Raw genomic sequence first — 19,275 nt, 5'->3', positions numbered from 1 at the left:
ATAAACTATATTAATAAAGATAACTGTAGATGTAATAAACATAATTTTTATAACAAAGGTTTTGCCACATAAACAGATGTGGTGTGAAATATCACATCCATTTTCTCTCCTAATAAATGTCACTAAATTATTTTATTTTATTTTATTCATAAAAACACGTATTTATGATAATTAAGGTGATTATTTAATTTTGAAATGCTTAATTATGGTAATTGATCATAATCATAACATTTTAATTAATAATGTTAAACTGTAATTTTGATCACTCTATAATTTTAAATTCGTGATTTTGGTTCTTCTATTTCTAAATCAAGACATGTAATCCTCTTATTTTTTTCAAAATAAACAATTTTGATTCTTCCATTAATTGACTATCTAAAGTCAAATATTAACTTTGTTGTCACATATTATTGCTAAAGTGACACGTTATTGACACGTTAAAGTGACAAGAGATTAAGTAAGGTGACACAATATTTTATCATGAGGATAAATCAAATTATATCGATATAATTTAAAATAAAACATTGCATTAGTATCAAAAAAAAATTATTAATTAAAATTGGCACAATTTGATCTTTTTAGCTAAATGCAATCCAACCCAACTCATGAACATTCCTAATCAACTCACCTATAAATACATAGAAGCAAAGAACAAACTCCCTTTTATTCTTTCTCTGTAAGGTACTATTCGAATGTTTTTTCATATCTCACTTTGAGTTTTCTAAAACAGAAAAACTATTTGATCAATTCATGTAAACATTTATATATACACGGTTATTTTTTATTCCATCGTTTGTTTCTAAATAGTCAAATACTAACATTTTTTTTTACTTTAATTCAATTTTGAGACAAGGATAAATACAAATAAGAAATAATTTCATTTATCTTATTATTATTATTTTTTAAAATATTTATATTTTTCAATTGGGTTTAACACATTGTGTTTCATATTTATTATTAATTAAATATTTGTTGACATTATTTTATAGTTTCTTAATTTTCAACTATTGATTTTACACAAGATTTAAAGAAGAGGTTTTACAAAAGAAGATATATTGAATTCTATAATATTATTAATATAATATTTAATCTTTCTTTTATTTCTAGTTTTTGTTTAATTAATTAAGGTAGATATAATTAAAGATGATTTTTTGTATTAGTGTGCATATATATTAAAATGAAATAAAGAGAGAAAAATACATGTATACACAAATACAACTCACTACCTTGGCACATGAATTTTTAGCTTGATTCTAGTCGAGGAGATTATAAGGAAGGGTATACAGCTCTCTTCTAAGAGATAAAACAAGTGTATTTATAGGACCTATGAACCTTTCGCCATAAAAATAGGACATGGGTAGAAACACCTGCCGAGCCTGACTCCATATTCTTCCTGCAAATAGGATGATGTGACTTTTGTAGATAACTTTCTCTATACTATTATTACAACTTTAAATAATAAATTAACATTTACACTTCTTGATACTTTTTTCTTAATTAAATAGGTATACAAAATTGATGTTAAAAAATATTATTGTGTGAAAATTATGTCCCTCATATATAGTAAGAAATTTATATATAATTTACATAATTAAAAAATTGTTATTGGAGTATAAGTATGAGGTGAAATTTTATATCATGTAAGAATAAGAATATTGAATCATACACATAAAAGAGTATATGATATTGATGTATTTGACAAATCAAATATCATTGTTTAATAATAATGAATAGCATATAAGTGAAGGAAAGATTTATAAACTATAACTTTAAGATTTTTGGTTAAAGTTTAGTTTCAGTTTATTTATGTGGTTGTTTATGACCAATTAGTGTATATATAGAGAGAGGACATATCATATAAGAGAGAGATATCTTATATGAGAATGAGATGATTAAATCTTAACCATATAACTAAATATGAACAATCAAGATTTAATTTTAAGAAGTCAGGTGACTTTTTAAGTAGTTACGTTACATTAAATCCTCTCACTCATATATATGGGGTTAGCTAAATGAATAGATTAATAAATTATAAGTATAAATTTCCTTAAAATACACTCAGGCGTAACTTACTAACTTAGTATCTATATACTATCTATAAAAGAGAACCCTCTGGAAATTCCTAAAATACCCCTGTCTAAGATTGTGACAGCTGTCCATTTCCTTGGTTTTTTGGTCTTTTAGCCCTTAATTTTCCACTTTTCTGATGCTTACAGGTGTTTAATTTTGCTGATTGTGGCATTTACACGTGTTTTATTTTGCATGTTGTGCATGTGCTGGCCTTTGCCTCTTTACGTGGTTTCTTGCATTTCATTCTTCAGTTTGCGTGTTTTTGCTTTTCATTTTTCCAGATACATACTAGCTTAATTTGGGTTCTGCTTGGTGCTGTTTTGATGTATGTTTTCTTACATTCGATGTTAGCTTATGGTTTTTTGGCTTTTCTTTTCTTACATGCATATTACCTTTCGGGTTTTTGGCTTTTGTTTCTGTGCTGTTTTCATGTTTGTTTTGTTAGATGCATCTAATTTTTTCATTTTGTTGTGTTGGATGATGTTTGGTTTGCATGTTTGGTTATCGTGTTTGTCTGTTCGTGTACTTCTGTTGTTCTGTTCTGGTACTGTTTTCATGTGTGTTTTCTTACATGCATGTTAGCTTCTCATTTTTGTGTGTTGAACGAGGTTTTGGATTTTTTCTTAGCTTATCGTGTTTCTGTTTTGATGGTGGTTTAGTTGTTTTTTTTTTTGCAGTATTATGGCACGTTCTCCAGACAAGATAAAGACCATCGATGGCTCAAAAGAAACTCTTAAACTTAGTGTGAGGATCAGTGATCTATGGTTTATTGGCACTCCTAACAAATCTGAGCAAGCTGAAATGGTGTTTGTGGACTGCGATGTATGCTTAAATTTTGTGTTTTTTTTGTAGGTTTATTACTTATTACTTATTGTTCAGTTCATTGTATTGTAACCTTAATGCAATCCAGGGTGATGAGATCCACGCTGTTTGTGAACAAGACCAATTGAAGTAAAAAAAAATGGACTTGAAAGAAAATTGTACTTATGTCATGCACAATTTTAAAGTGCTAAAAAACAATGGTCAGTACAGAGTGTGTGATCATCAATTTAAATTGGTGTTTATTAGGGTTACTGTTGTGAGGGAGTGTGTTCTAGGGGACATCCCTTTTAGAAAATACAGGTTTGCTGGATTTGCAGATGTTGTGGCTGGCCAGTTTGAACGTGGACTATTGGTTGGTATGTTAACTTATATTTTTGCAATTGAGTTTATTTTGAAAGTTTTGTTCTTTTTGGAATTAAATAACATTCCCTGATTTTCCTACTTGCTTTAGATGTTATTGGTGTTGTGGAGGAGGTTGTCTTTCGCCAAGTTTCAGGAAAAAGGTAGAAGGGTAGTCTTCAAACTAAAGGACTTGAGGTAAAGTTCGATTCTTGGTGACAATTTGTGCGATATGCTTTGTCAAGTTGTGGCCATGATTATATTATTATTAATAACTGATTGTCTCATAACTATTTGTTTCTGATAGCCAGCAATTGCTATCTTGCACTTTGTGGGATGATTATTGCTTGCAGTTTTTGAAGTTCTTAGATGATTATGAAGGTGATGGCCCAATTACAGTTCTATTGAGCCATTGTAGGATCAAGGAAGCGCAGGGTATATCCTCATCTTGAATTTATTGATTTCTCTCTTTATGCTATTGTATGTTATGATTATGTTTTTTAAATGATTTAGGATCTTATCCCGCATCGATCAACAATTCTTTCAAGGCTTCAAAGTTAATTATTAACCAGCCCGTGATGGAGATTCAAGAATTCAATGAACGGTATTTTTTGTATGTGTTATGTAATATATGTTGATCATTTTTTGTCTTATTTTTGTTGTTCATTCTATATTTGTAGGCTTGCAGAGTTGGGCATTGAGGCCCGGTCAGGTTTTAAATCCCATGGTGAAGGGAGTACACAACTTTCAGGTTCTATCCAATTATCATCAAAAGAATCATTCTTTGGCAAGGCTGAGGCAAAGACTATTGCTGACATAAACACCATCCCTTAAGTAATGATCTTATATAGATTTTAATTCTTTGTCATGCATTATCTGAAGCTTTTTTATTTGATGTGTATGTTGTTTCACATAGGAAATTGTTTGTCACTATTGACACAATTACTAGGATTGTTCTGGACAATCATTCATGGTGTTATACAACTTGCATTCAGTGCCATAAAAAAAGTGATGTAGAGATAGCGCCCTTTACATGTGCATGCAACAAATACAATAAGGAAGCTATGCTTAGGTAATTGTGATATTTTAAAATGTTGTGTATTTTTCATGCCTTCATCATTTTTTTACTATTGGTGCATATGGTAGCAGGTATAGGCTTGAGGTGATGATCAACCAGGGAAATGAAAGCACAAAATTGCTGCTTTGGGACCGTGAATGCAGTGAATTAATTGGTCAATCAGCTGATGCAGTTAATAAGCTTAAAATTGAAGTGTGTTTTTGGATTCAACCGTAACTGTTTATGTTTGATATGTTATTTTTTGTTTGTGTAATACAATTATTCTCTTTGAACAAGGATGGTGATGTTGATTTGAATGCTTCACCCCAAGCACTTGATAAGCTGCTGGGTTATGAACTTGCTTTCAAGATAAAGGTGCAACCCAAGTTCAGGAATTATGTTGTTTTGAAGTGTTCAGCTGACTCGAGCTTAATAAATGTTGTGATGGATATGCTAGCTGATGCTGAGGTAATGTTCAATGTAAGTTATTTGACATTAACTGTTGTGTAAAGTATGTATTCTATTCATATTTATTTGTTTTCCATGGGTTGTGTTATCTTCAATGTATGTCTTATTCAGACATCTTCAAAAATGGATATCCCGGTTTCTGATTCCAATCATTCTTCTCAACATGAATCTGTGAGTTTTGATGACTGCTCTCATTTTTTAATATGATCTTTCTTGCAATTCTTGCATTTTGACACTTCATGACTTTCAACTTAGCATTCAACTTATTCGTTGCTATTTGTTTTATCCAGCAATCCCTCTCTGTGACAGCAGACCATGATCCACTGCTTGGACTCCCCTTGACGCCTACAAAGCGGCAGACATTTCAAGATTGTGATGATGAGGCAAGGACCTCTCAAATTTCACCTGCACAGCTTTCATCCAACAAATTAAAAAAACATGACGCAATTTAGTGCATTTGGTTGTTTTCAAGCTATGTTGAACAATTTATTTTGCCTTGCTATTTGTATATCGTACATTGGCTCCTACCTTTAATTCTGTTGTGGTGGTGTTGTTTTAGAACTCTGATCAGAACTTTTGTTTAAATTTTAATCTTATTTTGTATGCAAGTATCCTGAGATTTTAGTTCTGTGGCTTATCCGATGTCACCTTAACTATTGCACTATATTTCAAAATCCTTATTTGTTCAATTGTTAAAATAAATATCGACAGACCATGCTTATATTAATGGTTATAAAACCATCTTTGAAGAAATCGACCTATGAAAATGTTATGAATTCAAATATATCGGGTAGATAGAACAAGTAAGATTTGAAAATACAAATTAGAGATTGCCAGATAGAAAGTTCAGAAAACATGTTATTCACAATCATGATAACTTAAAATTCAATTAAAGTTTTAACGGACCATTAAAGCATCTAATTTTAAGGTGTGCATCTTTAATTGTCTGAGCACAAAGTATTCACGAGAAACAAATTAAAATATTAGAAATAATGACCACGAAATATTGATCACTAGCACAACTAAATCAGCATTCATATCTGATTAATTCATCTGATTTTAAGGTGTGCATCCTTAATTGTCCGAGCACAAAGTATTCACGGGAAAAAAATTAAAATATTAGAAATAATGACCACGAAATATTGATCACTAGCACAACTAAATCAGCATTCATATCTAATTAATTTTCTAACAGCAGAATATACATACCAAGACAAAAGTATCAGCTTTGGAGTCTCGAGAAACATGATCTTGGATCATCAATGATATATAATTAAGTGTTTCTTTATTATCAATTATCGTTTAGCATGATTTGTTATTTTAGATGCCATTTTTTGCTTGATTTTACTTTGGCAAATGCAGAATTTGATATTTGATAAATTTACTCCATCTTTCATCATATGTCTCAATATGATGTACAATTAATAAGACAAGTAAAAAAACAATTTCTCTTTAGGTTGACATCCTAATTCTGCCATGCATAACATTTTCGATATCACATTTCTTATCGATGGCCCCAAAGCATAGGTATAATAATGGTTATAAATGCATGTCTAATCATTTTAGTGCATTTAATTAGCTGTCAGAATTCATAATTTTAGTGTTTTTCCTTATGCTCACTTTTTATTACTTACTTTACAAGTTTTAATGTCGCCGTCAAAACCATCGCTATAATCATGCCTATACAGCATGTCTAATCATTTTTATCAAAGTATGATCCATTTAACCAGCTGTCAACATTGATAATTTTAGTGAACAAGTCAAGTTATGTCTTGGTCCGAGTGGAATAACATTTCTTTTCTACATGTCCATGAACTTTTGCAATTTTAATTTTGCATGTATTGTAACATTGAAACAAGAAGTCAGTAAAAATTTTATAACTCGATCAAGATTAACAACAACCATCAAGAACATGGATAACCATGAGCATGCAAATCATCGTGACACAGCACAAGCCAGGATAAAGAATAAAGGTATCAGGCAGCACAAAGTTAATGATCAGGCTCAGAATATTGATTGTAAGCAATTCAAAATATTATCTTCCAAATTACAGTTAATAATTCTAATTAGTTTGTTGATTTAGTAATACAATATCCACAATTTTTGTCACACAAAGACAAGCAAACTGTAAGGTGCATTCAATATTATGTGAATCCATTCCACATTAAATAAATTTCACTAAACTTAGATTTAATTCACTTTTTTAGTTAATATTCCTGATTCATCAGAGGATGAGAGTTCTGAATCAACACACCAATTAAAATCGACTTTATCAAATTAATTTTCAACATTATAATGCTATAATCTAATCTAAATGCAATTTTCATAGGCTGTGTTTCAGTTTCTTCACCTGAAAACCAAAATTATATGTCCTCAGCTAATGACCCCGCAATTAATAGAGAAGGTAACGATTAATATTCATAAACACTATGTTATTAGCTTACTGTCGAATATCTTTCACTGTACAAAATTGCTTTTGTTTATCGTGTTTCAATTTACATGTTTTCCTAAAATATTTTCAATGTCCAACCTCACTTTGCCATATGTCATTAAATTATTTCAGGATATTCTGATCTTGGTGACCAACTCATGCAGTGTAGTCACTGTAATGCAAATATGTGGTATGATGAAATAGTCTCAAAAGATAAAAGAACTACAAATCCAATATTCAGTTTATGTTGTGGAAATGGCAAAGTTGAACTTCCATTGTTACAGAATCCAGCTAAATATCTCTACCAACTTTTGTATGATCATGGTACATCTGATACTAAAAATTACCAACAGAACATAAGGACATATAACATGATGTTTGCCTTTACTTCTGCTGGTATTAATTTTGACAAATCAATTAATAATTCAAGAGGACCTCCTACAATAAGAACTCAAGGTCAACCATGTCATAGAATAGGTAGTATGTTACCAATTCTTGGGAAAGAACCAAAATTTGCATAATTGTATATCTTTGACACAGAAAATGAAGTGTAGAATATGATTAATGCAATAAGGTAGTTAGTCTTTCATTGTTATTATTATAAATGCACAACATTGATCAACAATCTTACATTTAAACAGAATTCAATTGTTTATTCTGCATTACTAATCTTGTAATCATCGTATATATAATTGTTTACTTTGCTCCGCAGTCCATATAATCAAATTAAAGAACACATTGTTTCACAACTTAGTGAGATACTGGATGAATACAACGTGCATGCAAAAACTTTCAGGATGGCGAGAGATAGATTGCAAGATGTTCAAGTGAATAATATCAAGTTGAAATTGATTGCTAATCGTGAGAAAGATGGTCGTACATATAATGTACCTACTGTTCCTGAAGTTGCAGCACTAATAGTAAGCGATTTTGATGCAAATTCAAAAAGAGATATTATTATTGAAACTCAGCATGGACAACTACAAAGGATCCATGAATTACATTCTAGCTATCTAGCTCTACAATACCCTTTCTTATTTCCTTACAGGGAAGATGGATATAGACCTGATATTCTACATAGCATTCAATCAGATGGTGAGAAAAGGAAAAGAAATCGTCTTACAATGAAGGAGTGGTTTTCTTATAGGCTACAATGCAGATCAAATGAGTCTAAAACTTTGTTGAATTCTAGGAGACTATTCCAACAATTTGTAGTTGACGGGTATACTATGGTTGAGTCAGAAAGGCTTTCTTACATCAGAAACAACCAAAAAAAACTTTGAGTTGACAAGTTTTGTAGCTTACAACAGTCATTGGATGATGGAAGTAGGAAAGGCCTAAATAAAGGTAAAAGAGTCATTTTGCCTTGAACTTTTGTTGGCAGTCTGTGCTATATGGATCAACTTTATTTTAATGGTATGGCCATATGTAGCCATGTGGGCTTCCCAAATTTGTTTATTACTTTAACCTGTAATCCAAACTGGCCTGAAATCCATAGATTGCTGAATCCGTTGAATCTGAAAGCAGCAGATAGGCCAGACATAATCTCCAGAGTCTTCAAACTAAAGTATGAACAAATGCTTATGGACTTGACAAAGAATCACATGCTAGGCAAAGTTATTGCATGTAAGTTGATTCTAAGTTTGGTGAATTTATATTATGTGTGATATTGTTATTTTACATTGCCAATATTAATCACACAATCATATCTAATAACTTTAATTGTTGTCTATTAACAGACTTACTAATAAATTGCAGATATGTATACTAATAGAGTGACTGTTGTTTTGATTGATGAAGATAACGATCAAACTGAGAATGGTGGCACTCATAATGATGAGATCAAAGAATATCTAGATTGCAGGTATTATTAAAACTTGATCTCTAATTTATCTGATCATCATTGTTATAACAACTACTTCTATCTTCCTAACAGATACATATGTCCCTGTGAATCTACTTAGAGAATCTTTGGATTTCCAATACATGGCAGAAAACCTGCTGTTGAAAGATTACACTTCCATCTTCCAGGCCAACATAGTGTTCTCTATGAAGATCATGATGATATTGATGATGTATTGTCTAAGCCAAGTATCTCTGATTCAAAGTTTATTTCATGGATGAACACCAACCAAAATTCTATTGAAGGGAGAAATCTTACTTATGCAGAATTTGTTTCTAAGTTTGTATACAATGAGAAGAAAAGATGTTGGCACCTTAGGAAGAAAGGTTATACCATTGGCAGATTACTATGGGTTCCACCAATTACAGGGAAATTATTTTATTTGAGAATGATGCTTACTGTTTGTAAAGGACCTACCTCATTTGAGGATTTAAGAACAATTGATAATGTTCAGTATTCTACATATAAAGAAGCATGTTTTGCTATGGGATTTTTACAAGATGATAAAGAATTTATTGAGGCAATCAAGGAAGCAAAAGACTGGGGTTCAACACATTATATAAGAAAACTATTTGTGTTGTTACTTTTAACTGCAACAATGAGCAAACCTGAACAAGTTTGGGACCAAACTTGGCATTGGATGGCTGATGACATTGTCTATAATTATAAAAAATCATCAACAAGTCCAGGTTAGTCCTAATTTCCCATCAGACAAATCAATATTGATACGACACATAATTTGACTTTTTTCCCTTTTGTGTATTAGCATTACAGCTTGATGATAGAACTCTTCAAAATTTGGTCTTGCTTGAAATTGAAGAACTGTTGCAAGCAAATCAAAGATCTCTTAGAGACTATCCTTCAATGCCATATCCAGAGGATGCGAATTGTCCAGCTTATCTAGACAATAGCCTTATATTAGCTGAACTGAACTACAACAATGAAGAACTTAGATCAGAGTTTGAACATCTATTTTCTCACATGACAGGTACATTAAGTACAGAGCAATTTACCCCTTTGAAAATTATTATGTGCATTTCCTTCTTAGCTTTTCTCATCTATAAATTAGTATTTTAACTTCATTCATTTATCTTTAAATCTAACACCACATATCAATGATTCCAGATGAACAAGGTTCAATTTACAACTAGATTGTTGAAGCTGTTAATAAAGATGAAGGTGGTATGTTTTTTCTCTATGGATATGGAGGTAAAGGAAAAACATACATTTGGAAAACACTTGCAAGTTCACTGAGAGCTGACAATAAAATTGTAATAATGGTAGCCTCTAGCAGCATAGCTTCTCTGCTATTGCCTGGAGGTAGAACTGCGCATTCAAATTTTAAAATTCCAGTTCCAGTTTTTGAAGACTCAACTTGCAATATCCATTAAGGAACTCAATTAGCTAAACTATTAAATCAGACAAGTCTAATCATTTGGGATGAAACACCCATGGCTCACAAATTCTGTTTTGAGGCACTTGATCACAGTTTTAGAGATATCATCAAACACAACTCAAAGGACAATAAAATCTTTGGAGGTAAAGTCATGGTCTTTGGTGGAGATTTCCGGCAAATCCTGCCAGTCATTCCAAGAGGCAGCCGCTCTGATATTGTTAACGTAACAATTAATTCCTCTTATCTATGGGATCACTGTCAGATCTTGAGACTGACAAAAAACATGCGTTTACAAAACAATATGCAAGCAACAGATCAAGAAGAAACTGTAGCTTTTGCACAGTGGATTATAGATATTGGTGATGGTATTATTGGAGATGAAAATAATGGCTATGCTACTATTGAAATTCCATAGGAACTATTAATCACAGAATATAATGATCCTATTCATAGTATAATTAGCTCTACATTTCCAGATCTATCTCATCATCACAATGATCCTGAATACTTCCAAACCAGAGCAATATTAGCTTCTACAAATGAAACAGTGCAACAAGTTAATGATTATATGCTTACAATGATACTGGGTAATCATATAGTAAATTATCTTATTCTGTTTTTCATCTTTTAATCAACTTTCCTGGATTTTACATTTTTGGTTGATGAATTTTCTTTTTTATGTCTAAAATATTGATAGGTGAGCAAATGGAATATCTAAGCTCTGATTCAGTTGACAAATCTGAAATCATTGAAAGTTGTCATTTCCGCTCACTGACAACTGAATTTCTGAATTCATTGACAACATCTGGCTTACCCAATCACTGTCTCAAACTCAAGATTGGAACACCAATAATGCTATTAAGGAACTTAGACCAAACTCAAGGGTTGTGTAATGGTACTAGGTTAATTACCACAAGACTAGCAAAACATGTTATTGCAGCTGACATAATATATGGGACAAATATCGGAGATCATGTATATATCCCACGAATGTCTATGTCGCCTTCACAGTCACCATGGCCTTTTAAGCTATTGAGGAGACAATTTCCGATAATGCTTTCTTATGCCATGACAATTAATAAATCCCAAGGACAATCACTATCTTCAGTTGGACTTTACTTGCCAAAACCAATTTTTTCACATGGCCAACTATATGTTGCATTATCAAGAGTCAAGTCAAAGAAAGGACTTCGAATTTTAATACATAATCAGGACAAAAAAAAATTACTTCAACCACGAATGTGGTTTTCAAAGAGGTCTTTACAAATATTACAAGGTAAATCCAATTTATTTCCGATTGCAAATTTAATTCTAACCACAACTGAATTTGCTTCTTACTCATATGATCTCTGATATACAGTTAAAACATCATCAAATGAGCCAATCTATAATTCATTAATTTTAGAAAACCAGTCTTCCTTTATGGAGTGCATTTTCTTATTTGCTGCATTTTAAATTTTCATCCCTTTTCATGAACTCCAAATTAACCATTTCTTTCATGAATTGCACGAAAGAAAATAAAATGTTTATCTCAATTTAAATACTACCATTCAGCAAGTGAATTCTATATGTTACTCTGGCTGTTTTCCTAGGATGATACACTTATTATTATTCTTTTAGTAGAACCATTTATCTTTTCTTAGATAATCAATTGGCCTTGCAAAATATTATCTATGCCAAATCATTATTGACTTCAGCATTAGACAGGTCATTCATCTGATGATGCAAATTGTATTTATAACAATAGAAAAAATTAACTTACTCTTTGTTATATTCAGCAATAAAAATACCTCTTCACCTGCCTCCACCACCACAGTCTTTCATACTTATCATTTTGCCAATTCACGTCCAATCTTTGAACGGAACATTCAATGCTCCACAGTTCCCAAACCACTTAACTTGCCGTCACTTACACCCCCCTGAAAAGTAATGACCCTTCCATCACCCACTACTTTACATCATCAGACCACGATTTATTTCTCTACCACCTTCATTTCAACTCTTACCAAATTATTCTCTCAAAGCGACTACTACCATGTCTCCCGCTTCATCGACTGCCTCAAGCAAGGTAAGCCTAAACCCAAACCTGACTGCATGTTCATTCATTTCCTGATTTTTCTCTTGCATTTGGTTACATTTTTCATCCATATCCCGAACCAAAATTCAACATCTTGCCATCTATGTTTGTAAGTTTTCGAATTGCAATTTAGGACAGACATATTGAACAATTCTGCGTTTGAATCCATCATTGTCTGACTCAACTTTCTTTCCTGTGGCAAAGCCCTAATTCAATTTTCCCTGCTTCTGCTTCATTTATTTGTGCCCATTGTGTTAGGTTTCTTGCATACTACGTTATCATCTATCTTACCCTTTAGATATTAGTAACGTTTAAATCTTATTTTTGTCCCTCACACTTTTTGCATTCATGTTGTGCTTTTATCGCAATGCATGTTCAATTTGGACATTTTGTTGATACTAATTCAAAAACCTGTTCCAGTGATTCTAATGTTCTATTGTTAAATACATAGTAAGAAATTTAAATATTAATTTAATTTTCTTCATTGCTAATGAATCCTGAAAATTATTCAATAATTTTGAATGATGCTACTATATTGTCACTGTCAATGAACCCTAGGTAGCATGTCATCTAGAATAACATTTGACTCATGCATGTAGGAAAAAACAGCCTATGCATATCCTGTGCGATTATACCCCATCCAAAACAGAACAGAAACAATATTAAGTTAAATCTTTTTAAATGCCTATTAAATTTCGTAGCATTCTATTACCATTATTTCCAACTATTGTATTAAGATTCTAGGTAGTTTGGTTATCTACACGATCTATTACATTGTTTTTATGATGCTGACTCTGCCCTTTCAAACTTTCTTGCTTTTGGTCCTTCATTAGCGTTATGAAGTGTATTTTCTTATTTGTTCGATCATATCATCTCTGATATACATCATCTATTATATTCTCTTTATAATCTTGATTCTTCTCTTTCAAACTTTCTTGCTTTTGGCCTTTAATTCGAATCATGAAATGCATTTTCTTATCTGTTCGATCATATGATCTCTGATTAAGAACTTTTCTTGCTACTGTATTTGCTTTTGCTGCATTTTCTGATCTCTGCAATGTTCTATATTCCTCATTTTCATGTTTTGCATCTAATTTCCTGCGTCTTATTTTATATGCATCTTCTCTTATCTTATTTTAATTATCCTAAATTAGAACTGTTAAATCCAATTACTACTACATTGCAGCAACACCCCAATTTAGACCTGCAGACAATTGAATTAGTCGATATACATGTTTTTTAAATGCTAAGTCCATTTTTTTCTCATTGCACTGCAGTTGAGATTGCCTGCTATCAGACAACAATTGATATTGCAATTTAAAGCTGCCTTCCATTGTGACAAGGTTAAATCAAAACCTTTATTTCCATATTTTATTCTTTGTGCTTCTGATATTGTTTTTCTTTTTTTAAATACTTTTTCCCCATTGCAGGACGCCATAGAAATACCAGGCTTCTATCAGCGCCAATGGCTACCAAATTATCCTGAAATTGTTGAATTTAAGTATGATGGGGAAACCTACAAAATTCAAGTTAGACAACACAAAGGAAAACTTTACTTTGCTGATGGGCTAACAAGATTGAGGACAGAATTGCAGATTTATGACTCTGTGAAGATAAATTTCCTGGCTTGCGACCACCCCTCAAAATTTGACCTCCACTTCACTCCACCATTAGACCAGAAAAAATGAAAAAGGCGTCGTGCAACAAGAAAACACATCTGGACATATGAAATCACCCAATCAATGCTAGGCGCACCACATCCATTGGTAAAATATTCATATCCATTTATATCTTCTATACAAATATTAATTTCAATGCCTAACTCTTTTTTTTTTCCTACAGTAACTTCCAGCCTCTGTCACACAATGCCTAATCCACTGTGGTGATCATATTACAATTCTCAGAAGATTCGGACCTCCACTGCAATGGAATGTAGTTGTGCTCGACAAAGGCATTGGTGATAAGTATGTCATTCTCCCTTGGTATAAATTCCTTCAAGAAGGTGATTTTAGCCATGGAGACGAGCTCTCATTCAACTATAGGCGTGCTGAGAAGATATGGGAAGTTGTCATCAGGCGTGCAATTGATTGGGATGATAGTGATATAGATTAGGAAAATCCACGATGTTATTTTGCAAAACAATGTTTATATTTATTTCCAACGTCTTTATATTTATCTTCAGACAATTTGACATTACAACTATTTTATATGAATGTTATTCCTTTTATCTTTTTACAATGTCTTTTTTTTATTCTTCCATCGAAAATCATTTAGACAAAAGACCTGTGCATGCACACGGGTTATCCACTAGTTCCTTTTAAAAAATAAGTAGGTGTGAGTTAGTAAATCCTATACACATTTGCTAACATGCACCCACTTTTTTTTTAAAAAAAAGAAATTAACTAGTTATAATTATAAGTTTTGTTAAAATATACCCAGATATAACTTACTAACTTATTTTATCTTAAAAAATAAGTGAGTGTAAGCTAACAAATTTATTTATAATATATATGTGTATGTGTGTGAGAGAGAATAAGTGTGTGTATGTGTGTGTGTGAACATGTAAATTTAATTGAGGAGAGCAAAACTTAAAATTCATTCATGACAACCTGGATGGAAAGGAACAAAATAGGGAAACAACCATATTTCTGGTGGGATTGGCTTCAGTCCGCTCCATTCATAAACGCCAAGCATCTATTATTCCAATAATTCATTTTGATCACTATATACGCACTATTTGAATAGATGATTAAATAAAAAAAATTCCACAATAAACTGTATGTATCGCTTGGCAGAATCAAAACTTTGTCAAACATACATGGTTAAGTTTTTTTCAATTCACAAGTATTGTTTTCAGAAGGTAACTCTATTTCAAGTATAACTAAATATAAAATATAAATGCTTCTTGTATTTAACATATTTAAACCATGCTTTTATTTATAAAAAAAACTAATTCAAACCAAGTTGGTCACAAAATTAATTAAGAGTTAATGTAGGTTAGCAATATATTTAGATTGAAATGTAAGAGTTAATGTGGTATTACATTATTATTATGTTTATTTTAACCTCAATCCTGTCTTTTAATGGGACATCATCCGCCCTTAAATTTTTCACTACCTAAAAAAATCTCTATTTGCTTTTATATAGTAAAATCTATCAAATAATAAAAAAGATAGTATTGTCATTAATTTATAGGATTAAGATAATAATGTAAAATTTTATTGTATTTACATGGGAGGAAACAATTTATTGAATGAACAAATCTGTGTTTGATTCTATTTGTGTGTAAAAATTCTTTTGGACTAATGACAATCACACACACTATGTGAAATTAATTTTTAACCATTAGGAAACACCCATATTGTATAAACTAATAAAAAAAATAGTGTTATCACTAGTATTAATAAGATACCGAGAGCCAGAGTTTTCCCCAGGAAGGAATATAAGTGGCTCCTCCACCATCAAGAATCCATGTCCTTGCTTTTTCTATAGCGCCTTCTCCACCATCAATGTCTTCTCCAAGCAATCTTAAGGTCACATAGTTCAAAGCTGATGCAAACATTATGCTGGACCCTTCTATATGCATTCCCCACCCTAGAGTAAATAACTAACATTATTCATCATATATATAACAAGGGCTACCTAGAGTAATATATTACCCGTAGCTGAATTTTGTCTTTCTAATTTAAACTATTGGTTAAAATATAATTTTGGTATTTCTATTTCATTAATTTTTAATTTTGGCACCTTATAAAAAATAAAGAATATTTAATCTCTATTTTTTAAAATAAATTTTTTCTGTTCAACTATCATTGACGTGATACTATAATACTGAATTTTTTAGTTATTAATTTGATTAGTGGAACATTTAATAAGGATTTAATTAAAAACTATTAATAATTAAAAAATTAAACCACTTTAAATCGCGTATAAATTTAATTAAATTATTTCATATTATAGTTCAGCATTAGTGATTTAATGGTCAATGTCACAAAAATTGACAATGGAATCAAAATCCTTAATTTTGAAAAATAAAACATCAAAATTATATTTAGCGTAATCTATTCACAAGTATTCCATGCTAATTTAGTCAGAATTGTCTAACCATAAAGTATGTACGTATATATATATATATATATATATATATATTTTGAAAACATATTGTCTTAAAGATATATACAATAATCACTGGCGGACCTACATTGGATTGAGGGTATGCACTTGCATTTTCTCATTTTTTAAAATTCATTAAATTTGTAAATAAAATTTTATATTTTTATATTTTATTTTATTTATATTTATATAATTAAACCCACTAATTTTATTTTTTATAATTTGCACCCAGTAATCCAGCAGCGTCTTGAATCCGCCACTGACAATAACCGATGTTTACCTAAAAAAAGATATATATAATAAATCCACTGTAAATTGTAATACATACATACTTGGTGATTGAACACATAGCCACGTATTTCACTTTGATGCTCAGGTGTCAATATTTCATTAAGGGCTCCAATAACTGATAAACCAATTACCTACACAAAATTAAATCAAGAATGCACGTGTGAGGCAATTCCTTACTTTGATTGACACATAGCTTGGTCCCAAACTATTGTTGATTGGTTTATTTTTACATGCATTAATAGGTTGGAGTAGCATGAACGTAATATGTAAAGTTAATTTGGTTCTGTAACGTGCATACATATGGGAGAATAAGGTGGTAATCACTTAAATTAATACGATTAACTAAATTTTTGTTCTTGAACTTTAATTTCAAGTATTTACTTTTAATTTTTGAACAAAATATTATGGCTCTTCTTATCTGTGTTGTTATCCATGGATATTTTTAGTTCCTATCATTAAATATATCATTGTTAAATGATAACGTAATGTTAATAATATTATTATTTGATTATATTTTATGACGATTCATTTTTAGAAGTTTAAATCAGTTAAAAAAAATGCTTGATGCTAGAGTGTTTAAAATGTATTAAACAATTTCTGGGATTAAAAATCATTCAAAATTTCTGGAATATTAAAAATCATTCATAAGAGAATATATCTTGTTAGGAGAATATATCCCGGTCATTGTGAAGTGCAGTGCGCGTTGAAGAGAGGGGATGTGGTTGAACTCAGCCAATTCATGGTAAAGTACAGATTAAACATCTTTGCCACTAGATCTGGAATTGCTAGAGTATGTTTTAAGAGATCTGGATTCTATTCTGGCAAGTGATGTCCATGGATTTGGAGAATATTAATGGTTGTGAATATGCAACTAGGTTAATTAATTTGTTCTCTAGGTTGCCTTAAGCAAATAATATGTAGTTTCCATATGACAATGGCAGATAGGCCCCACTGGATGATTACACAATTCTTGTTCAATCCAAAGATTCAACGTGCTACCCTTTCATGCAACTGTGGCTTCTATATTGAGGTTACTGTAGAAGTTAAAGGAAAGGTCAAATGACTTTTTTTTTTTTACTTTTATCGTATTTTTTTTCAATTTAATCTTTTATTTTTAAAATTAATTAGTTAAAATTGGTCATTTTGTCCATTAAAAACTGATTTCTTAATAATTTATAAATATCGACGGTTAAAAAATTTCACAAAATGTGTTTCTTAATTTTTTTTCCTCTTCTCCCTTTTGTCCCCATTTTTTTGCCTCTAAACCCTAACTTCCTCATACTCCACTACATCATCTGCCCGCCTCACCCCTTTCATCGCCCTTGCTGCTACCACTCTTGCCGATTCCATCAAGTCTACCTTGCATCCTCTCCAATATCGAACAAAATGACACAAGTGAGGGAGTTGCGGTTCTGATGCAGCGGCAATTGGTGAGGAAGAAGAAGTCTTTGTTGTGGACCTTAATGGTGGGGGGGGGGGGGGGGAAGGAAATTAAAGGTCGAGAATAGTCTAGGGTTGGCTTGAATCCTGATGTAGTTGAGTCGGATCTGGGCTAGACAAAAGTTTTCCAAGAATCAGATAATTAAAAAAGAATGGAAGGAGCAATGTAACATCCTTGATTGTGGACTTCTTAGAGACTCACACGGTGAAACTTCACATGATGATACTTCACTCAGTTTCACGATGGTCAAAACCCTCCACGAGTTAGAACCCTTTGTAAGTAGATAATTAAAAAAGAATGGAAGGAGCAATGTAACATCCTTGAGGCATGGACAACCAGCTCTAACAACACTCAATTGCTTTCAAGATCATTAATTGTCTCCACAAACCAACATGAGACTTTTGAGCGTGTTTTGTCCTCACTCGCATCCTTTCTGAGAAACTCTCTAGAAGGTCACCCATCCCATAACTACTTCAAGTCAAGTACGCTTAATTGTAGATTTTTTAAGTAATATGCTATCAAAAAGTAGATGCATCTTGTTGGTATAGATAGTATCAATTAATTCTTTTAAGTCATCCTCAATTGTACAATCTCATACTTACAAAACCTCTGAATCTCTCATTCTGGTATGATTTGTTTAGGATGTTACAAGTAACAATGAGGAGAGTAAAGTTTACCAAAAGAAGAACATTCCTGTAATTTTAATTATGACAATATAATAAGCCATGCCTAATATAGTTTTTCATATTTAAGTGATAAACTATCGCAAAAATAGATATATCTTGTTGGTATAGATAATGTCAATTAATTTCTTTAAGTTATCCTCAATTATATAGTCTCACACTTACACAATCTCTAGATCTCTTA

General features: G+C 31.5%; 1 pseudogene; it reads right to left on the bottom strand.

Moving 5' to 3' along the window:
• The window catches only part of LOC114386152, a 58,207-nt pseudogene that overhangs the window by 35,969 nt on the left and 2,963 nt on the right, over window positions 1-19,275 (bottom strand).

This window comes from Glycine soja, chromosome 15 (genome assembly GCF_004193775.1).
Source record: "Glycine soja cultivar W05 chromosome 15, ASM419377v2, whole genome shotgun sequence".
Classification (NCBI taxonomy): domain Eukaryota; kingdom Viridiplantae; phylum Streptophyta; class Magnoliopsida; order Fabales; family Fabaceae; genus Glycine; species Glycine soja.
This window is presented reverse-complemented; position numbering and strand designations above follow the sequence as displayed.